We start from the raw sequence: 23,496 nt of genomic DNA on the forward strand, positions 1-23,496 counted from the left end.
CTCATAAGGTGAAGCATGATGAGATGGGAAGGGGTATCCTCCCCTGGGGTCGTCATGGCTCTTGGATTGTCCTTGGTTATCTTCTTGGAAATCTTTAGTCAGAAGATCCAGATGTGTCCCCTTGTCAGCTTAATGTCATTGCTGCCCCAGATCTCCATGCTCTCAAAGGCAACTCTCTATGTAACTCCTGGGCTTGACCCATCAATTCTGACATATCAGTGACAGATGACACTCTACATTTATGTTGAACCCCTTAATACAGTTGTGCTGAGCGCCTGCTGTGTGAAAGCTCCAAGCTGGGGGTCCAGGAGGATGGAGGATGAGACCACCCCCGCCCCCACAGTGGAAGAATGTGGGAAGGACAGTCTACATAATTGGTGGGGCCCAAAGTAAAATGAAAATGCAGGGCTCCCTGTTCAAAAATTAGGATTGAAGAAATAAATTAGGAATTTCAAGACAGCAATAGCAGAGCATTAAACCAGGTGTGGAGCCCTTCAAACCACACAGGTCACATGCCCATTAAGCTTGCCCTGGATAGAGTCAGCTCAGGAGGCAGATGAGTTTAAATATCCTGATGGAAATTCTAGAGTAGTTTTTGTGTCTCTTTTTGTTTCTTCCTTTCTTTACTTCTTCCTTCCTTCTTTTCTTTTTGTTTCCTTCTTCCCTCCTTCCTACAAGGTAATTTCAAAAACCTTATCACTTTTCAGGGGCACCTGGCTGGCTCAGTCTGTAGAGCATGCAACTCTTGATCTCAGGGTTGGGAGTTTGAGCTCCACGTTGGGTGTAGCAATTACTTAATTTAAAGCAAATTGTTAAGTAATCTCTAGATCCAAAGTTGGGCTCAGACTCACAACCCCGAGATCAAGAGTTGCATGCTCTACAGACTGAGCCAGCCAGGCGCCCCCAAACTCATTATCACTTTCAGTGAGATAGCATGTTCACCATCCTTTACTTGTCATTCCAGATGCTTATAAAGTAAGCCAGTTGATGTCACTTTTATGTCACTTGGAAACCCTGTGGTAGCAGTGGGTAGAGTCACAGTCCTATCTACTAAGTTTGTGCTCTCTGGATGGGGTGGGGTGTTGGCAGTCCAAAAGGTGGGGCTTTTGGAAACACCCAGGTCAGGTTTTAAAGAGGTCTCCAGCTGTGTGACAGAATAATACACAGCAAAACTCTAGAGCATTGTACTGCAGAAGAAAACCACCCAAGCAATGGCTTACCAGGTCCTGAAGGCAGAGATTTTAGCTTCTCTGAACCTATTGTCAGGAACTTGGAATTCAGTAGTGACCTGGCTGGTTTGTTAAAGAAAATCGCAGAAACATAATTAAGGATAAACAAAACAAAACAAAAACTTGATGTATTTTAAGAGAGAGAGGGAGAGAAAGTGTGCTTACATGTGAGCAGCAGAGGCAGAGAGGGAGGGAGACAGAGAATCCCAAGCAGGCTCTGTGCTGTCAGTGCACAGCCGAGTGCTGGACTTGATCCCACAAACTGCAAGATCATCCATCACCTGAGCAGAAATCAAGAGCTGGGCACCTAAGCGACTGAGCCACCGGGGTGCCCCAGAATTTTCCCATTTTAGATTTTAGCCCTGTCTAAAGGGGGTTAATGGGGCAAAGGGGGTCTTGGCAAGAGACTGAGGGTGAATCAGAACAAACTTATCAACAGTTGCCTTGGCCAACCCAATTCTCATCTCTGTCCTGGTTGTGAGTACATGAGAACTCAACCAGTGAGTGCTTTCGTAGGAAACATTTGTTGAACGCATACAGTGTACAAGCTCCAGGAGAGCCAAGCATAGCCTCAGGGAGCCTAAATTTAGTTGGAGACAAAACTACACTGAAGCTGCCCTCTCTACCATGAAGGAAGTCCTGCTGGAGATGGATGGCCTCATGGGCTGCCTCTCATTCTTTTTTCAAAAAAATGTTTAATGTTTATTTTTGAGAGAGAGAAACTCAGCACAAGCAGGGGAGGGGCAAAGAGAGGAAGACACAGAATCCCTCCTGACACAGGGCTCAAACTTGTGAACCACAAGATTATGACCTGAGTCACAGTCAGACACTTAACCCGCTGAGCCACTCTGGTGTCCCTGCTTCTCATTCTTTCTTAAAGAGGGCATTTGCAACTAAGTGACAAAAAAGAAAGTAAACGCTAAAAGTCCCTGTCACAGGGAGTTCAAGAGGGTCAACTTCATTCATTCCATGAACATTTATTGAGTGTCTTCTCTGTGCCAGACTCTATTCTGAGAGACGAGGATTACAGCAGCGACCCAAACAAACTCCAGCTGTGCCCCTAGGGAGCACCTGTCCAAAAGGAAGACCAGGTCAGGAACAGAGGCTGCTGGGAGTAAGGACATGGGCCCATCTCCCCGGTGTAGCCTTACTAGGGAGGGCCACTTGTGACTTACCTACATTTATATTTTGCGAGGCTTTCAGTAAATAGCGGGGAAGAAAACGTTGACTTGTGGTTGGAGTTGAGGTCAGGTACTAGAAATGTAATTTCTTCTGGTTCTCTTGTCCTAAACCCTTAATTCCGCCTTTGACCACTCCATGTTTTTCCTTAATGTCAACGCTGTGTTTTCTTGAGATGTCAACCATGCCCTCAGGAGATGGGATGCCAGACTACTCTGCCAGATGGCATTTGTCTGTGTTTTAATCAAAACGCCCCATTCTCTGCCACAGTGTGGAGTGGCAAGCTAAGTGTGTTTAGCAAAGAAACAGCAGAGATCTACAGTTGCTTTTCCGGTTTTTGAGGTCAAGAAATGTACCCGAAGGCCGGAGAAGTTTGATTCTGTTAACCTCAGTGGTAGAATTGTGATTTGGGAAAGGCTCCCATGCTCAGCCCCGAGCAGATTCTGAGTGTGTTGATGTAGGTGGGGCTCAGAGAGAGAGAGTGGATGATGGAAAGAGCCCAAACGGTGGTTTCCTCTGTAACCATCTCCCTTTTATGCAAAGAGCTAAGCTTTTCTCATACCATCTCATTCAGGGTTTTCAAACACTTAATGAAATGTCATTATTCAATTTCCTTTTTTCCCTTCCTTCCTTTTAAAAAGTAATTTCAACGCCCGGTTTGGGGCTTAAACTCATGATCTTGAGATCAAGAGTTGCATGCTCTACCCACTGAGCCAGCCAGGCACCCCTCATTATTCCATTTTAAAGATGAGGACACTGTGATGCAGAGTGTTTAGTTAACTTAGCTAAACCCAAGAGCTAACTTTTATGAGTGTATACCATGTGCTGTGTATGACTTTTTATTACAATTTTTTTCACGCTTATTTATTTTGAGAAAGAGAGAGAGAGAGAGAGAGAGAGAGAGAGCAAGTAGGGGAGGGGCAGAGAAAGAATCCCAAATGGGTTCTGCACTGTCTGCACAGAGCCTGACCTGGGGCTTGACTCCACGAACCGTGAGATCATGATCTGAGCTGAAATCAAGAGTCAGTCGTTTAACCAGCTGAAACATCCAGGCGCCCCTGTGTGTGACCTTTTTTTAAAGTCCCTCAACATCCTTATGGGTTAGGGGGTTACTTCTATTTTATAGAATGAGAAAGTGAGGCTTACAAAAGATTAAGTAACCTGCTCAAGGCTTCAGAGCTGGTGGAGCTTGGGTTCAAATCAGCCAGTCTAACTCCTGAGTTCTCTTAACTGCTTTTCAGATTTCTTAGGAGCAGCAAGAGCTATGCCCAAGGCTATGAGATGGCCACTCAGGATTAATCTGAAGTTCACCTGGCAACAGTGGTACGTCCTTAACAACAGGTAGCAGCCGGGAGTGAGGCAGAGACGAGAAATCCAACTGCTTACTCCCAGGAAAGCCTAAATGTAGTAGCCTGTCACTGAAACGGGTGGCTTCAGCAGGTCCCGCCACATGTGTCTCCAGTGGAAGACGTTTATTTAATGAACATTCTTTAATGTTACCATATGCCAAGCACTCTTCTAAGCTCATGACTGATACTAACTCATTCATCCCGATACCAACCTTATATAGTGGGGACTGTTGTCATCTCCTTTATAAAGATGGGCAAACCGAGGCACAGGGATCTGAGGTAACTTGCCCAAGGTCACAGCTAGAAAATGATGGGCTATGATTTGAGAGTAGGCAGTCTGGCTCCAGAGAATAGCCAAATGCACTTTTGAACATACTTTGGGGAAAACGCTGAGCTCATAAGTACGTGTGTGTGTGTGTATTCCCCCCCCCCCCCCCGCCCCTTCCAATATGATGGCTTGTAACCACTTAAATGCTCTTGGGGTACCTGGGTGGCTCAGTCGGTTAAGCATAGACTTCAGCTCAGGTCATAATCTCAGGGCTCCTGAGTTCGAGCCTTGTGTTGGGCTCTGTACTGACAGCCCAGAGCCCAGAGCCTGCTTCAGATTCTGTCTTATCTCTTCCTCTCTCTGCCCCTCCCCTGCTTGGGCTCTCTCTCTCTCAAAAATAAACATTAAAAAAAGAAAAGAAAAGAAAAGAAATTGCTCTTTCTCCTGGGATGAAAAGCTTCACCCAAGAATGATTCTCCATTGAGAAGCCTGGGCAAGGTATTCGCTGAGATGAAGGTAGTTTTTTGAAAGGGTGTCTTGGAAAATCTCACAAACTTCACTCAGAAACCTCCCTGCAACACCCATCATGGCATCTGGCGGACATACCCCTCTTCCATCTACTATCCTAACTCTACTTCTCAAAACTGATGCTTTAGAAGCACTTCAAATCTTCAAAGCTCTTACCTCTAATTATAGCTCGTCTATATTTATTGACTGAATATTTTTGAGTGCCCCAAATATATCAAGTATTGTGCTAGGCACTGGGAAACAGCAGAGGACAAGACAGAGAAGATTCTGGATGGAATGGAGTTCTGTGCTGGTGGCGGAGGACATACTTAACTGGCAATTTCAGCCCAGGTAATACAAGGAGGGAGTAGGAGCGTGGGGGTGGGGGGTGTGGGTCTCTAAGTTTGACGATACAGGAGGTTTCCAGTGTCTACAAGACTGCTGTACTGCTGGAATTCGGCAAATGTCTACTGCATGAATGTACTGCCTGCAAAACTGGGTTCTGAAGAATGGGTAGGAGCTGTTAAGTGAGGGAGGGGAGGGTATTCTGGGGAAAGGGAAGAACCCAACGGTGAGGGCGCAAAATACGATTTTTCAGTTTAGAAGGATGATTCCGCAGAGGGGAGAATAGTTTCAAGAGGGTGGGGGCAGAAAGACCTGTGGTCGGGTGAGAAAAAACCTGGAGGAGGGCATGGATTTGGGAGGCAGGCAAGAAGAGAAGGAGGAGGGGGAAGTCAAGGATGATTTTTCGTTTTCCAGTTCAGGTTTACCCTCTAGGCCACTGGCAATTCCTTTTGCGGTTCCTTTTGTTTTCAATCAGATAACCTCGGGAGCCCAGGTCTTCCCACCCCTCGGGCTGTAAAGAATATTCTCCCCAGCCTTTGTTCTTAATGGTGAAGTCCAAGGCTCTTAAGGTGAGGAGGAAGCACTGGCCCGGCGTGGGGAAAGCTTCGTTAGAGTCTCCACCGTCAGCGTCCCGGCTTCGGTGTCGCTCGGAACCTCGAGAAAGGTAAACTGCCAGGGTCGTTTCCGGATTTTACAGAAGGCAGCAGGAGGTCCGTGTGAACCTAGCCCGAGTCACGTACTCTGCCCAGTGGGTGCATGTTAAGGCCCAAGCCCCACGCTGTGATTTTAAGTTCACTCGCTGGGCAAGGTGGGTCATCCCGGGGAGTCGAGGGCTCCCCAGGATTCCGTTCAGGCCACGGTGCCCCACCTGGAGCTCGGTTAGCGCTAACATCCCCCAGCATCCACAGGGAGGCATTACGTTAGGGTTTTTCTGCCTCGTAAAAAAGTTCCTGTCTCCCCCTAGAGCCAGACACACGCCTCCCAAGCCAGACCACGTGTCCCAGGTACGTTTTCTGGCTCTTCCCCTTCCCCGTTCCTTTCCCCTTTCCTCTCAGCCTTAGGTGGCAGGAAAATCCTTTACCTCCGACCAATCCCACTGATGCCGAGCCGCGCGCGCGCGCCAACTCGAGCTCCTTCTCTGTACGTCATTGGCCACCTCCACCTATGCAGAGTGACAGGCAGCTTCGTCGACCTATAGCCGGAGGAGGCGGAGGCCGCTCGGCCCTCCCAAAGCTGCTTTGTTAGGGGCTCCCTCGCGGTTCCCCAGCCCGCCGCGCCTCTGCTACCTTCCCCCGCTCTCCCAAGGCCGCGCTGCCAGACCCTCGTGGGGTGGCAGCGCCGGAGCGCGCGGCGCCTGCATCCTTCCAGCTTGGCGCCACCAGCCGGGATGCAGCCCGGGTACCCAGCGTGCTCCTGTTGTCACTCTTCAGCCCAACTCCGAACGCCCCGCTCCTGTATCCGCCGCCTCCGATTGGCCGCCTGGAGGCGGAGCGATTGTCAGGCGGCCCAATCGGAGCTCCGTTTCCCACGGGTTCTCGTGGCCCCGCCCACAAGGCCGCCGGCAGAGGCGCCCTGACAGCTCCCATTGGCAGACGGCGAGCGGGCCGGAGTGCGGCCGGGCCGAGCAGCGCCGCCGCCGTCGGGCGCGCAGCTCTGCAGCGGCCTCGGCGCCCGCAGCCCCAGGAGCCCGGCGTCCCCGCATTGTCCCCGGCGGCGTCGCGGAGATCCGGGACGAGCGTCGCGGGTGAGTACCGCGGGCCTGTGCCGGCTGTCCGAAGCCGCCCCGAGGAATCGGGGTGAGGATGCCCGGAACCGCTCTGCCCGTGTCGGGCACGTCCTGACCCCCGTCTCCCGCACACTGGGGCTCCCGGCGGGTCCTAGCTCCCCCCGATTGGGTTTTACTCGTATTGTTTTCGCGTTCACACACTTGGAAGGTGAGGAGCTGGCGAGGGTAAGCTAGAGGAAACCCCTCGCGCGAGGGAGCAGTCGGGAGGGGGACGAGCCAGCGGCGCCCAGGTGCCCGGTGCCGAATGAAAGTGACAGTGTCCAGGCGTTGGCATTCGGTGTTCTCGGCAGCAGGAGGTCGGCGCAGACCTGCGGCGGCGGCGGCACTTTGTATTTGTCGGCTGATTTTTATCAACTTCGGGGAGGGCGTGCGTGTGCGTGCGCGTGTGTGTATGTGTGTGTGTCTCCGTCCCTGACTTGGGCACCTCCAGGCCTGGGTTTTCGGCGACGTTGTCGGCTCTCACCTTGGCGATCCGTGCGGCGCTCAGGGCCGGACACGCGGGACGGAGAGCCTGGGGGCCGGCACACCGGGCCGGGGACCCGTGGCTAACCTGGGAGGAGGCATTTAAAACGGCCTTCTGCGCGCGCGCAGACAATGACTGGTCCGGGTGCGGGATCCCGGGGGCTGTGCGAGGACTCCCGGCTCCCGATCCCGACCCCGCCTCGCCCTCTCGCGGGCTCTGCCGCTAGGGTCGTGCTGCGCTGCGCAGCTCACCGCCCTTTGGGGGACCCGCGTGGGGCCCGCTTTTGTTTACAGACCTCGCCATTGGGCGAGAGCCGCGCGCTGCGCTTCCCCGGCCCGAGGCTGCCGCCACGCGCCCCCTCCGAGCTGGGAGAAGTTGGTGCGTGCTGTCAGGTGACGCCCCCTCCCCCGGCCTCCTGGAGAGATGCTGCAGGGAAAAGACGACTAGACGGCGCCTTCGCGCCCAGTCCCTGCCGCGCACGGCGGCCCCCAGGCCCTGTGCACCCAGAGGAGCCTTGTCCCTGCCAGGGGTCCTCTCAGATTGACGGCCGTCGGGGCGCTGACCGAGCCAAGCTCACCTCCCTTCCAGTAGCATCCTCTGGCCTTGCCTCCGGATCAGCCCAGGTTAATTCCGAGCCTGCCTTTTCCTGCGTGCTGCCAAGTCTTGAAGGACGCGCGCGAGCCCTTGGGGACGCTGGCCAATCCATGCCCGCTTTTAATGGTACCCACGCGGTCCCGCAGAGCAGCTGTGGGGCATCCTTGAGTCCGAGCGGTAGCGATCGGGTTACCCGAGCGTGCTGACTTGGTGCACAGTTTGAACTGGAGCAGAGGTTGAGAGCCTGGGCGCAGAGGTCGGACAAACTCGGGTTCCCGTATCTGCTCAGTGTCACTCACAAGCTGAGTGATCTAGGCTGAGCTACTCAGTTTCCGAGTCTGTAAAGTGGGAATAACGTGTATTCCCATTTGTGGCGGGTTTTAAACGACAGTTAAAAACCCCTAGTTTTAGCACAGCAACTGTCACAGATGAAACACTGGAATGGTGTTTCCCAGTTAGAGGGAATCTATTCTAGAGGATATAGCTAGCCTGTGTCTTTCCCCCTTTTCCTATTTTCCACTTCCCTGGCTCCTATTTTATTTTAGAAAGCTTGAAGACTGCTTTCAGCTTCAAACAGGGCTTGTTTTACTTGGCCTTAGGTTTAATTATAGTTATCTAATCGATTCCAGCTCCATTTTATGTGTTTGAATTTCCATTAGGTTTTAGTTGTTTCTTCTTTCTTCCTTCTTCCTTTAAGGCTATGCAGAGGCCCAGGCCTGGGTTTGGAGGAGGGAGACTTGTCCAGGTGGGAAGCGGTTGCCCCATGAACCAATGGCCACTGTGCAAAGTGATTAGGACCCGGATGGAGGGAGGTTTGAACAAAGAGATACCTGGAGGCCGGGAGAGAACACTTCCTGGTAGAAGTGAAATTTGAGCTGTGTCTTGTGGCAGAAGTTTAGTAAATCTCTGGTTTCTAGAATATGCTCTGTTGTACCCTATAATGAAGAGCCCCGCCAGGGAGGTTGTTTTTGAGTGGTAAACCCCAAAGTTGCTAAGTAATTATCTTTGAATAAAGGAGAAATAAACTAAAGGTGCAGGCTGTTGACTAACTAAGGAAGGTAGAAAGGGAGAATTGATTTCATTGAATATCTTCAAAATGCCGTCAATGTGTTTTGACTTGTTTTTCCTCGGCTCCACCAGCCCGACACGGCTATTTTTTTTTTTTAAGGTTAAGAGAGAAGCCAGTTTCATACAGGAAAAACAAAAACAAAACAAAGAAAAACTCCTGTACAGCTCATAATCAGATAGTTGAAGAGACACAATCTCAGACTTGGCTACAACATAGGATATTATTGAAAAAGTGTTTCCAGTTTCAACCCCCTTTTGCTGGTTGGGGCAAATTACTGGATTAGGTCCAATAACATATTCTTTGAATGTCAACCTCAGAGGTCTTTTTTTTTTTTAAGCTTATTTATTTATTTTGAGAGAGAGAGAGAGAGAGACACAAAGTGAGTGGGGGATGGGTAGAGAGAGGGAGAGAGAATCCCAAGCAGGCTCTGCACTGTCAGTGGGGAACCCAGTGCTGGGCTCGAACCCTCGAACTGTGAGATCGTCTTGAGCTGGGCTGAAACCAAGAGTCCAACGCTTGACCGACTGAGCCACCCACGTGCCCTGACCTCAGGGGTCTTAACTGGCCCCCAAAAGCCAATGGACAGACAGAAACTAGGTGAGTGACTGGAACCCAAGTCTGTCCAGCGGGTGCAGAAGCTCACAGAGAATGCTCCCGACCCCGTTCTGCTCCCCAGGCCTGCCTCAGTCACCCCAAGGGGTGGCTGACTCCTGCAAACAGAGGGGCCAGTGGTGTTATTGCTAGGTCTCAATTAATGTACGAGATAACCTATTTAAAGTTCTCCTAGCCATGATTCCGAGCCTTCCTGCACTTGTTCTGGGAATTCTCTGGCCCTTAGGGATGCTGAAAGGCAGCTGTGCCCCCTGCGGCCGTCTGGGGATCAAATCAATTGGGGGCCTAGACTTAAAAGGGAGCACGTGGTTAGGAAATCTCATTAGCTGACAATTTAACTCCTCTCTAATGCTCCTGCAAGGAGCAGGGACAAAGACTTCCTCTCCTTTTCCCCTGCAGTTCTCCCTCCCAGCTTCCCTCTCCTCCCCTCCCCGCCTGGCCCAGTCTCCTCCTGGTCAAAATTCCTGCAGTTGGGGCGGCTCACTGAACCCCAGGCTTTCCACAGCGCCTGGCCGGAAATCTCTTCCCCAGAGCCTTGCTGAGGGCCTACTGGGTGTGCTGGTTGTGAACACTTGGTTCTTTCCTCTCCACAAGGAGCTTACTGTCTGCAGGAGAAGGGTTTGTGAGACTGCACTTTAATAAATGGGAAGTTCAAGCCTGTGCTTTCCCAAGCGAGGAAGGCAGGTGAGAACACAGGGATCACATGAAACCTCAAATCGAAGTCCGCGAAGGCAGGGGCTTCTGCTGTTTGCGAGTGCAGGAGGGGCAAAGGTGGGAAGGCTGAAAGAGAGTTTGGTTCCTGTGGGTGATGGACAGATTCCTGAACCCCACAGGTGCAGGCTTACAGTGGAGAAAGATCCTCATTTTCACTGTCTCCGGTCATTGGACTCCTGTATCCTAAACACTGTTCCACGGGAGTTGTGTGTGTGCATGTGTGTGTATACTGTACATGTGTGCATTTAATTTTCCTTTCCAAATTAAGCAGATGGGTAGAGTATATGTTTCTGTGTATGTCTTTTTGTTTGATTTTTCTCAATACAGGACCAGAAAAAACAGGCCTCAGCAACACTTTTCTGTGTCTTTTTTGTTTGTTTGTTTGTTTGTTTGTTTAACAGTTCCAAACTAGAGGTCAGTTCATGCCTAAATATTCAGTTTTATTTAGGTAACAACCCCTGTATTTAAAGAAAAGTTCTCTCTTGGGGCCCCTGGGTGGCCCAGTCGGTTAAGCATCAGACTCTTGATTTTGGCTCAGGTCATGGTGTCACGGTTTGCTCCAGGAGTTCGAGCGCCAGGAGAAAGAGTCTGCTTGGTATTCCTTCTCTCCCCCTTTCTCTGCCCCCCCCCCCCCCCAATAAATAAATGCATTAAAAAAAAGTTATCTCTCATCATTGTAGGCCAAATCACTTATTTAGAAAAATGAAAAAAACTTGAATAAAAGAGGCACTCAAATTAAGCAGTACTCAGCCAGGAACAGAATGTTTTGAAAACAATGGTCTAGTGTGAAAGGTACCAGATATTACTAGTTAGGTGGGTTTTTCCCTTCTATCCCCTTCCCAATCTCCTGTACCTTCCTCCACATCCCTCCAGCATAAGACTTTCACTGTTCTGGGTCTCCAGGGACCTCGTTAAGAAATTCATAAAGGTCTAGACTGTGGTTATGCGAAGATTCTTCCTGTGTTCTTGTGAGATTCTTCTAGAAGACCTTGGAGCTCTTTTGCTAGGTGAAGAGGTTCCTTCCTCGTGGACTGAGCCTGAGCTCAGAGGCTTGCATTCATCTGCAAGTGGGGTCTCAGTTGCTTGAAATGGTAGCAAAAGTGTTGGGGGGGTGGTGCACAATACTGCCATGATCTGAGAGGTGGTCAATTGTGTGTCTTCAAAGGACGTTTAACAGAGTGGTGACTCAGGGAACAGCTCTGTGGGAGGAAGGTTCTTTCAGCTGAGTGCATCCTCAGTTTCTGAGTGGGCCAAGGCCCTTTGAGTTTTAGTGCTGTCACAAAGTTTCTTTCCATAAAGGGACACTTGGGTGTAGTTGGGGGAATGGGGGTCCTAGCGTTTTGCAGCCCCCTGGGAAAACCAAAGTATGATATGAAAGATATTGCATGTTTTTCTGGCCAGGGCCGCTTTGACTTTATGAACGAGAAGGGTTTTTAAAAAAGCCTCTTGTATTATTTAACTGCATCATCTGCCCCCCAAAGAACATGATTTTATATAAAGACCTACAGATCAGTATACAGATGTGTGAGGAATTAACTGGTTGGAAGACTGTGGATCTGGGTGCCCCAGCTTGGCTTGGGATGGGTGGGGGGAGGGGATGAGAGATTAGGTTCTGGAAGTTCAGTTGCTTTTCCTTAAAAACCCCAAACACTGTTCTCTGTGTCCACGGAGGAGACAGGAAATCCTGCAGAAGGAACCTGTCTTTGCAATGGCTGCCTCTGGCCCAGAGCGCTTCTGTCTGCCCACCCACCCTCCCCCTCCCCTCCCCCCCTCCCCCTCCCCCCCCCTCCTCCTCCTCTTCCTCTTCCTCCTGCTCCACTGGGAGCTGCTAACCTTGTAAATATAGATCAATTCTGGTGCCTGTTTCTAGTTTCCTCTGCCCTCTGCAGAGGTGATAATGGCCCTGGATAAGCCCCCAGGTCAACCCTGGGGGAGGGGGAGGTTAGGGTCTGAGAATGGGTCTGGGAATTCTCCCTGTGGAATTGTCCACCACGGAAATGGGGTCCATGGGATTTTCTACCCTTTGCCCTTCAGAAGAGGGGGTGGGGCGGGCCTGATGTCTGCCTCAGGTTGAGTCTGAGGGGCCCTGAGGGAGGGGGTCTTCCTTGCCTCCCCTTGCCACCGTGGAGGCCTCCCACGTCTTTAGGATTCCAGCCCAAAGCCTCACCATCTCAGGGCTTCTTCATGTCCCTTATCCCCTGTCCCCGGAACACGATCTCATCTGACACAGCCTCCTCACCTGGGCTGGGTGGAGAGCATTGACTGAATTGCGGCCAAATGAAGATTTCCAGCAGGAAGCTCTGGGAGCCTCTGGAACTCATTTAGCCAGGGCGACTTGCCTTTTGGGCAGTGTTTGAGAGGCCCAGAGCTGTGGGATCACTCTGCCGTGAGCTCTGTATGTGGATTTTAGGTTTTTTGGACTTAAAGGGAGCCTGACCCAAACCGAGGCAATGTGTTAGTGTTTGCCTTTTTTTTTTTTTTTTTGCAAAATGTGCATCTCTATGTCTTTCCATGGCACAGGGATGGCGGGGACTTGGAGGGGCCCCTAGGTTCTGGTGCCCGCGGAGCCCCTTTCCATGCCTGTGAGGCCCCAAGCACTCTGGGACACTCCTTCGTGCTCACTGCCTAGCGTAATGATCAGTTTTACCATGGGACACCCTCAGAAGCGTCCTAGTTTAGCTGTCCAGAATCATGTCCCAGGTGTCAGAGTTGTAACTGTGATGAGGTTTTAAATAACTGAGTGTGGTACTTCCCCGGTGGCAAATTCTGCTGGGTTTTGGTGCTGAGCAGTGTTCACCTTCCCCCTTTCGTGTTTTTTTTTTTTTAATGTTTATTTATTTTTGAGAGAGAGTGTGAGTGGGGAGGGGGAGAGAGAGAGAGAGAGAGGGAGACACAGAATCCGATGCAGGATCCAGGCTCTGAGCTGTCAGCACAGAGCCCAGTGTGAGGCTCGAACCCACGTCAAGATGGGATGCTTAACTGTCTGAGCCACCCAGGTGCCCCTCGCCCTTCATTTTTAATGTGTGTTTAAACAGGGGTCCGTTGTGAGGGAGAGAATGCCATATGCACTTTCTTTCATCTGAAATGCCCTTTGGCTCCCACAGTGATTAGGTCTTTTGAATAATCTTGCCACCCGTGCCCTGACCCGCGTGAGGATTCTTAACCATCTGTCTGCCATGCAGAGAGTAGAGGCTTTGTGCATGTTTCTTGGTCCCTTAAAGATCTGACATATATTTCCAGGTTTGCCTTAATAAGGATGCAGTCTCTGGCTGTAAAACTTGAGTCAATTTTGCTCAAATATATTTGCTTATTTTGCTCAAATATATTTACTTATTTATTTTTAAAGGGGATAGAAGTTTACTGGATACACCGCAAGGAGGGGAAGGCAGGACAGCGAAACAGAGACTGCTGCTTGGTTAGATTTCAATCACAGTTTTACTCAGTGGTGATGATCGGGTTTAATATTTTTCCTGCCATCAAGGTATATTCTTATTTCATCCATATTCTTAATCTCAAGTAATGCCAAGTTTGATTTCTTTCTAAAAACAGGGTGTGAAGTAATAATAATTCCATATAGCATTAGCAAACTCCTAGCAGGCAAGCTTACGTGAAACGTGTTTTTGTTCCCATGCCTTTTCTATTCCCGCCCACTCTGTACTCTCCTGAAATGATCACTTTTGTTCATTTTTGTTTTTTGTTCTTCTGGTGGTTGTCTTTGTATCTCTAAATAATATGCTTCTACCACTTTTATTTATCGGCTTCCTGTTATGATGAAGGACAATTAGGCTACTTCTTTCTCACCTCCTTCCTTCTCCAGATTTTTGCTGGTGATATTTATAGTTCTTATATTGATTAGTCTTCATTCTTTGTTACTTACATAGACCTCTCATTTAGTTTCGTCAACCGAAGACTGTGACATTTAACCTCCCCTTTGTAAAATAAGAATATCGGTGTCTGGATCTGTCTTTCCTCTCAGCTCTCCCCTCTCCACCTTACACCCCCAGCTTCTGTCACCACCAGGGTTTTAAGACTGTGTTCTGTAAGCATGATTAAGTCTTCTATGCCTTGTCTATAGATTGCCTTTTTTTTTTTTTTTGTTAGATTTTATTATCATTTAAATATAATTTATTGTCAAGTTGGCTAACATACAGTGTAGACAGGGTGCTCTTGCTTTTGGGGGTAGATTCCCATGATTCATTGCTTACATACAACACCCAGTGCTCATCCCAACAAGTGCCCTCCTCATTGCCCATCACCCATTTTCTCCTCTCTCCCACACCCCCATTAACCCTCAGTTTGTTTTCTGTATTTAAGAGTCTCTTATGGTTCTCCTTCCTCCCTCTCTGTTTGTAACTACTTTTTTCCCCTTCCCCTCCCTCATGCTCTTCTGTTAAGTTTCTCAACATCCACATATAAGTGAAAACATGTGGTGTTTGTCCTTCTCTGACTGACTTATTTCACTTAGCATTATACCTTCCAGTTCCATCCACGTTGCTGCAAATGGCATGATTTCATTCTTTCTCATTGCCAAGTAGTATTCCATTTTGTATATATACCACATCTTATTTATCCATTTATCAGTTGATGGACATTTAGACTCTTTCCGTAATTTGGATATTGTTAAGATTTTATTTTTAAGTAATCTCTACACCTGACACGGGGCTCGAACTTACGACACTGCGATTGAGAGTCACATGCTGTACCGACTGAGCCCGCCAGGTGCCCCTAGGTTGCTTTTGTTTTATAACAGCTTTATTAACATGTAATGCACATGCCATACAATTTAGTTCCTTAAAGTGTACAATTCCGTGGTTTTTGGTATATTTATAGAGTTGTGCAGCTATCTCCATAATCAATTCTGGAACATTTTCATCACCCCTAAAAGGAACCCTGTGCTCATTATTATGCACTTCCTCTCCCCATGCCTCCCTCTCACCTCTGGTGACTACGGATCTGTGTCTGTAGATTTGCCTGTTCTGGGCATTACCTGTAAATGGAATTATATGAAATGTGACCTTGTGTGTCCACGTTCTTTTGCTTAGCATCATGCTTTCAAGGGTCATCTGTGTTGCAGCATGTGTCAGAATCCCTTTTTATTGCTTAGTAATATTTCACTGTATGGATATGCCGCATGTCATTTATTCATTCATCAACTGATGGACATTGGGATTGAGCCCACCTTTTGGTTATTGTGGATAGTTACTGCTCTGAGCGCCAGTGTAACAAATATGTGTTTGGATACTCATTTAAGAATTTTTTTGGTAAACACCTAGGAGTGGAATCACTAAGGTCATATGGTAATTCTATGTTTAATTTTCTGAGGAGCTGACAGATTGTTTTCAAAGTGGTTGCACCATTTTACATTTCTATCAGCAACGTGTGAAGATTCCAGTTTCCCCACATCTTGGCCAGCATTTGTTCTCTCTTGTCTTTTTTTTTTTTTTTTTTAAGGGGCAAGGTGCTGGAGGGGCAGAGAGAGAAAGAGAGAATCCCAGGCAGGCTCTGTACTGAGCATTGTTAGTGTGGAACCTGATGCAGGGCTAGAACTAACGCGCTGAGCCAAAATGACTCATGACCTGAGCTGAAATAAGAGTCAGATACTCAATGGACGGAGCCACCCAGGCGCCCTGCTGTTGTCTTTTTGATGATGGCCATTCTGACCCATGTGAAGTGATACCTCACTCTGGTTTTGATTTTCGTTTCCCTAATGATGACTGTGTTGAACAGCTTTTCATGTGCCTGTTGGCCATTCATGTATCTTCTTTGGAGAAATGTGTATTCAGGTCCTTTGCCCATTTTTAAGTTGGGTTATTTAGCTTTTTGCTATTGAGTTATAGGAGTTCTTTATGTTTTTGATACTCACCTCTTATCGGATAAATGGCTTACAAATACTTTTTCCTCTTTTGTAGGTTGTCTTTTCACTTTGTTGGTTTCTTTCGGTAGGTAGGTTTCAAGTTTGATGTAAGCCCACTTGTTTTTGATTTTATTGCTTGTGTTTTTATTTTTATTTATTATTATCATTATCATTACTTAAGTAGGCTCCATGCCCAACATGGGGCTTGAACTCATGATCCCAGGATCAAAAGTAAGATGCTCTCCTGACTGAGCCAGCCAGCCACCCCTTTTGCTTGTGTTTTTAGACATGATTTCCAAAAAATCATTACCAAGGCTCATGTCAGGGAGCTTTCTTCCTGTGTTTTCTTCTAGGAGTTTCATGGCTTTGGGTCTTACATTTAGGTCCTTAATACATTTCAGTTTAAGTTTTGAGAGGTGTAAGGTAGGGGTCAAGTTTTGTTCTTTTATATGTGAATATCCAGTTTTCCCAGCACCATTTATTGAAGAGACTGTCTTTTCTTCATTGAGTATTCTTGGCTCCTTGTGATTTGACATTAAAAAAAAAAAGAAAAATAGCCTGTTTACTTCAAAAACTCAGTGCATATGATTCAGTTATTTTACTTATTTAGCAAAGGCACATGCAGGAAATATTTGCAAAGTAATTTGAAAGTGAGGTGTCTTTGGGTATCAGCTTTTGGGCATTACATTTCTGCTGAGTGATATTTTTTGTTGTGTTAGGTGAAGATAGAGGTTCTTAATAGAGGGCAGTTTTTCTTGCCAGGGGACATTTGGTAGCATCTGGAGATATTTTTGGTTGTCACATTGGGGAGGTTATACTGGTATCTATCTAGATATAAGGAGATATCGGGCATCTAGAGGCCAGCGATGTTGACATTCTGTGATGCATAGGACGGTCCGATAGAACAAAGAATTATGTGGTCCATGGTCAGTAGTGCTGAGGTTGAGAAACCCTGCATTCAAACTTTTTTTTTCTTTACGTTTATTTATTTTTTATAGAGACAGAACAAAAGTGGGGGAGGGACAGAGAGAGAAGTGAGACACAGAATCCGAAGCAGGCTCCAGGCTCCGAGCTGCCAGCTGTCAGCACAGAGCCCGACTGGGGCCTTGAACTCATAAGCTGTGAGATCATGACCTGAGCCAAAGTCGGAAGCTCAACCGACTGAGCCACCCAGGCGCCCCCCAGAAACCCTGCATTCAAAAGACACAAATACCATTAGAGAACGCATATGTAAATTTCTTCACTTACCACAGGAGCTGATGTTTTTTAGGTATTTGGAAGTGAGCTGTCAGATTAATAATGAATCATCTGAGGCATCAGATTATTTTGGTTATTATTTTAGCTGGAATAAATGAAGTATCTTTTTTAGGATAGAAAGTTTTTTTAAAAAATGGATCATTTCAGGGGTTTTGGGCCCCTCAGTGCTTGGGCAAGATCATCCATTTAATGACTTCAGAATATTGCTGTTAACATACCGTGAAAGGCTCATCCTTAGCCCTCAACTCTGCTGTGGTCAGTGTTATGTGAGGACAAGTATTTGTAGTCTGATCATTAAAATGTCACACCTCTTAAGCAGTCCATGGAGCGTCACAAACATTTTTAGAAAAAAAAAGACAGTGCGAGATGCACCGTGACATTTTAGAAAATTTTTTTGAATGTTAGAATAATTATCTCATCTTGATATCTCTGATTAGAAATTATCATTTCAATCTATAAATATCAATTGAACTTTAACATTTCACCGCAACCTAAGACAACTAAAACCTCCTAATATTGATTTAAAATATTCAATCTCTGTTTTGTTTTGTTTTTCCTTCCCCCTTCCCCGTCCCCCTCCTGACAGTTAATGCTTTAATTTGGGGATTCAATCGGCCTGTGACTGCTTACCACCAAGTTGCCTCAAAGAGAAAGGTTTGTGGGAGCCTGTTGTGGGGTTTCAACTCGCTTCGAGTAAGAATACCCAAATGGCCTTCTCTCTCTTCGAGAAAATGGGGTTAAAATAAGATGAGCATATTTATGACTGTTGCAGGTTGGTATTAGGATCTTGGAGTTCTTCTTGCCAAAGACATTAGAGATCTAAGTTAATGGCCCATTCTTTACACCAGAACTAGTTCACAGCTTACTAGAGAGAGAAGGGCTAACATTATCCCTCACGGACAGCCTCTGAATTTTAATTGTGGTCATCCCTGTCTTCGCAGCCTGTGATGCAGCAGTTCTGAATCCCATCCAAGTCAGGAAAAGTGAATTTATGGGCCTCCTAGCAACTAGCATCTAGCAGTTTACAGTGCCTGGACTTTATTAGGGGTGCAGAGAGAGCCAGCTCCCCTAACATTCTGGGGCCCAGCCCGCAGCCACGACAGCTGAGTTACAGGGGTTTGGGGAGACTCATTCCAGGAGTGTCTCTTAATATGATCTTGGTTGCTATGTTATGGTTGCTAGAAAACCATACATGATTTGGGGGAAAATGAAAAGCTCTCAAGGAAATATTAAAAGTACAGTTTTTCCATTTGGAAAAGTTACTTTCTGGAATTTAGAACTGGAGAGCTTAATTAGGACATGAGTCAAGTTGGATGGTTTAATACCGTCAGTATTGCAGCAGCCTGTCTGAGTCAGATCTTTGAATTTCCCCCTTTAATTTGAATGAAATCTCTGACATCTAGCAAGTGTTGAAGTGGCTAATGGCTTTTGATTACCTGGCTTCAGCCTTTTGCATTTTCCCCAGACAGTCCGTGGGCTTCCCCCGCCTCCCCCCGCCTTTTATTTTTTTGGTCTGTCTCAGTGATTCTTCCCAAATATCTCATCAATGCCTTTTTTTCCCTTTAATTGTAAAGTATTTCTCTTAGTTACATCAGGCGCCAATAGTAAATTCTGTGTAGCCAAAATCCCAACAATAAATATCTTTCAGTATTGAGATTAAGGGTGATTCTTACTTTCTTATGCATAGTTTTCTCTAACTTAGAAAGATTTTGCAGTGAGGAGGGGTTCCTTTTCTGATCAGCAAATTGCATTAATTAAATACACATTCATCTTTGGGTTGGCGTTGGCTAGTAGAAACTTAATCTTCCAAGTCATATTTTCTTGTTCCATAATCCACTTACACATGGGGATTAATAGCAAAGTGCTCCTCTCCTCGATGAGGACAATGGGAAGAATAAAGAATATGTGTATTCTGGCCTGAGTGAGCAAAGATGAGAAAGTCTGTGGGGCAGCCAAGAAGCCCAGTGATTAAATATCAATGGAAGGATTAGCCCCATTGTTGATGGATCCTTTCAGGCAAAGATTGAACCCAGACCCCCAGTCATTAGAAAGTTGCTGACCTTCCAGTGTTGACTGTGTCCCTTTCTTTAGAATCCTTTCCCCACAGACAGTGGTCTTACACCCATAGTTCCAAATATGGTTGTGCCTCTTGACCTCGGTTTTTCCCTAGGATTGCTTCCTTGCTCGTGATCTAGCCCATCTTCTCTGGAGGTCCCAAAGAATGGATGATTTTCAGGTCAAGTTTAATTCATGTCTGTGTTAGTTTTTTAAGGCTGCTGCAAAAGATACTTCAAACTGGATGTCTTAAGACAATAGAAATTTATTCTCATAGTTGGGTTGCTAGAAGTCCAAAGTCAAGGTGTTGGCAGGGCTGTGCTCCCTCCGAAGGTTCTTAGGGAGGGGCGTCTTGCTTCTTCCAGCGTCTGCTGGCCCCCAGGTCTTCCTGGGCTTGTGACAGTATCACTCCCAGCCTCAGCCTCCTTCTTCACATGGCAGTTGTCTCTTGTGGCTGTGTGTCTGTCTCTGAATCTCCTCTCTTGAGGGAGGCCAACCATAAGAGACTCTTAAATACAGAGAACAAACTAAGGGTTTGCTGGAGGGTTTGGGTGAAGGGATGGGCTAAATGGGTGATGGGCATTAAGGAGGGCACTTGTTGGGATGAGCACTGGTTATATGTACGTGATGAATCACTAAATTCTACACCTGAAATCATTATTACTGTATGTTAACTGTATATGTATATGTAACTGTATATGTATGTTAGCTGTATATGTATATGTTAGCTGTATATGTATAACTATGTAGCTGTATGTTAACTACCTTGGATTTAAATTAAAAAAAAAAAACTCCTTCTTTCTCTTATAAAGACGCCAGCTATCAGGTGTAGGGCCCATCCTCATCCTTTATGACCTAAACTTGGTTACATCTGCAAAGACTCGATTTCCAAATAAGGTCTTATTCATAGGTGCTAGACATGTCCTTTTTTGGGGGGGACACATTTTAACCCACAAGAGCGTCCAGGCACCACTCCATTACATGGCCTGTTTAAAGCAGGTAGGGACTTGCAATGTGGATGTGTACTTACTGCTAGGAGATTAGATTTTCCTAAAGCTGATAATGTCATCATGAATTTATTACAATTTTTTTTATTGTGGCTTTTTGCTTTTGTCTTTTTAATTTTTTAATTTTTATTTTTTAAATTATTTTTTTAATGTTTATTTTTGAGAGAGTGAGACAGAGTGCAAGCAGGGGAGGAGCAGAGAGAGAGAGGGAGACATAGAATCTAAAGCAGGCTCCAGGCTGTGAGCAGTCAGCACGGAGCCCCACGCGAGGCTCGAACCCACGAACTACGAGATCATGACCTGAGCCAAAGTCGGATGCTTAACCAACTGAGCCATGTAGGCACCCCTGTTTTGTTTTTTTTTTTAAGTAGGTTCTATGCCCAACGTGGGGCTTGAACTCATGACCCGAAAATCAAGAGTCACTTGCTGTACAGATAGAGCCAGGCCGATACCCGTATGTCACCATGAGTTTAAACTTTCAAAGGCCCTTTGGTCCCAGCCCTGCATTTTGCATTTCATCTCTCAGGACTCTTTTCTCAAATACTTTGAGCCAGTGAAACAGAAATCCCTTTTGCTTTGGGTTGTATCCTGTTTTCTACGTTCCTTCCTTCCCTTCCTTTTTGTTTTTTGCTCACGTGGTCTCTAGATCTGGACTATTTATTTTTGAGAGAAAGAAAGAAAGAGAGAAAGAGAGAGAGAGAGAGAGAGAGAGAGAGAGAGAGAGAAGGGCAGAGAGAGGGAGACAAGGAATCTGAAGCAGGCTTCAGGCTCTGAGCTGTCAGCACCGAGCCCTATGTGGGGCTTGAACTCACAAGCTGTGAGATCCTGACCTGAGCTGAAGTCAGACGCTTAACTGACTGAGCCACCCAGGCGCCCCAGGACTATTCCCATTTTTGCTTGTCCCATCTACCTCTTCTTGTGTCTCCGTGAACTCGTCTTGGAGTCCAAACTCTTTGAATTGATCTTGCTTTCCTACAGCTGCACCACAGAGAAGCTTGATCTGTGTTTGCCCTGATTTACGACATCAGCAGTCAGTCTGTACGCATGGTGCATGGGTCATTGCCAAGAGGGCAGTCTTTGGAGGACAGCTAAGAGATAAGCCCAAAGCCAGAAAGGGCTGTACTCAGGAGAGACTAGAGACACACAGGCAAATTCTGCCAGGACCCGCTGGCAAGAGGGAGGTGTCTCTTAGTTGCCGGTGAGCAATCTTTGGCCAGGATGAATCTGATGCTATCACAGGAGTCAAAATGAATGAGGCAGCATGCACTCTGAGGGGAAGGGTGGGTGGGTTTGTGTCCACATCGAGGCTGCTACCTAAGGAAATGTCATAGGCTGGGTGGGTCAGACAGCAGACTTTTATTTCTGGCGGTCTAGAGACTGGAAGTCCTGAGATCAGGGTGACCTCCTGGTTGGATTCTCAGCGTGGGCTCTTCTCCTGGTTCTGTCGCCTTCATCTTATACTGTGGCCTTTCCTCGGTGCATGCACACTCAGAGATCCCACGTTTCTTTTCTTTTCTTCTTCTTTTTAATCAGTTCCATCAAGGGGCTCTACCCTCGTGATCTTACCAAAACCCATCTCTCAAAGACCCAGCCTCCAAACACCATCCCACTAGTGATGAGGGCTTCACCACCGGAAATTTTGGAGGACACAGACATTCAGTCCACAGCAGTGAGCAAGCAGCCAGGTACGCAGTTTGGAACCAGAAGAGAAAGAGAAACTAGGAGACACGCAAACAAAAGAATCTAAGTCCATTGTGCCAATATGCCTTTGATTCCAAGGTGAGCTCTTGGGGACCTGGGCTTAGTTAAGGGTCGCCGAGGCTTGGGGCCGGGTCGCCAAGGACCCAGCCTGCGGGTGGATGGGGAAGAATTTGTGTCTGGATGCTGAAAGTATGCGTAGAAAATCATGGAAGTTCTGAGGGGTGGTGAGGGATAGGGGCAGGGAAAACAGTGAGGGGCTGAGGTGTGTGGTCTTAGGAGAATCCACTTTGGCCTGGAGGTAGGACTACCCAACAGGCCAAGCAGAGAGGGAGACAGAGTGGAAAGGGGATGTTCATGGAGGGGGTGCCTTGGAGTGTGGTTCGCGGCACGTGGCGGGTATAGGGTTGAGGGCATAGCGCTCATTGCAAATATCCACTGAGGGACAGAGGCAGGCAGCTGGTTCCAGGGAAAGGGAACACGTTGCGGATCGAGTTCTGATAAGGGTCCAGGCCTCTGCTTTGGTATTCTCAAACTGCTTTACTGGGCAGGGGCTGCAGGTAGACCTGAGCAAACATGCGGCTTCTAAGTGGGACTTTGAGTTGCAAACGTATCAGCTTAGTCTTTAAAATGGAGTTTTCTTTACTGCAGGATTATGAAGAACAATCAAGTGCATTTAAAAGGGGGCCTTCTCCCACATTCCTACTGTAGGAACATGTTGATTGCTTTTGGTTTTCTCTGTTCCTTCTTATCCGTAATTAATTGTCATGTCCTTTCAACATATTTGTAACTCCTGCATAGATACAGCTTTGTGTTTTTCTTTTCACGTAACATCGCAGTGTCAACATGTGCAATCTGGCTGCATTGGCCCCCAACTTGTCATTTATGACGATCACACATTCCAGCGAGCTGATCATTTACTTAACCATTCTCGTATACTTGAATATTTATCTTGTGGGGTTTTTTTTTTTTTTGCCGCTATTAACAATTTTTTTTTTGACGTTCTTTATGTCTGTATTGCCTTTTTTTTCTTTCTTTTTTAAAACTTATTTTTTTCAGGATAAATTCCCAGGATGTGGTATCTGTATTAAATATGGCATTAAAAAAAAAAGGCTGTTAATTTGCATTGCCAAACTGCCTTCCAGAAGTCTTGATCTGTTCATCTAGATGAGTCTCACCACAGCGCTGGGTCTTAATCATTTATTCTGTTGCTGTTTTTTTGTTTTTAATTTTTTTTAACGTTTATTTATTTTTTGAGAGAGAGACAGAGTGTGAGCGGGGGAGGGGCAGAGAGAGAAGGAGACACAGAATCCGAAGCAGGCTCCAGGCTCTGAGCTGTCAGCACAGAGCCCGACGCGGGGCTCAAACTCACCAACTGTTAGATCATGGCCTGAGCTGAAGTCAGATGCCAAACTGACTGAGCCACCCAGGCGCTCCTATTTTGTTACTCTTAATTGAATCTCTCTCTCTTTCTTTGCTTTCGGGTAGACTGAACTTTTTGGGTTTATTG

At 47.1% G+C, this 23,496-nt stretch overlaps 1 long non-coding RNA gene across 4 annotated transcripts in view; it reads left to right on the plus strand.

Moving 5' to 3' along the window:
• The first annotated feature begins 6,114 nt into the window (after positions 1 to 6,114).
• The window catches only part of LOC125920779 (uncharacterized), a 42,229-nt gene continuing 24,847 nt past the window's right edge, over positions 6,115 to 23,496 (plus strand). Inside the window, exons 1-2 of one of the 4 annotated variants that reach the window (XR_007457194.1) lie at positions 6,115 to 6,621; positions 21,822 to 22,067. This is a non-coding gene — a long non-coding RNA (uncharacterized LOC125920779). Of the gene's footprint in view, positions 6,622 to 13,433; positions 13,597 to 21,574; positions 22,068 to 23,496 lie in introns of those variants that run through there. The other 3 variants (XR_007457195.1, XR_007457196.1, XR_007457193.1) reach the window with 3 other exon arrangements.

Source organism: Panthera uncia, chromosome C2 (assembly GCF_023721935.1).
Source record: "Panthera uncia isolate 11264 chromosome C2, Puncia_PCG_1.0, whole genome shotgun sequence".
Classification (NCBI taxonomy): Eukaryota; Metazoa; Chordata; class Mammalia; order Carnivora; family Felidae; genus Panthera; species Panthera uncia.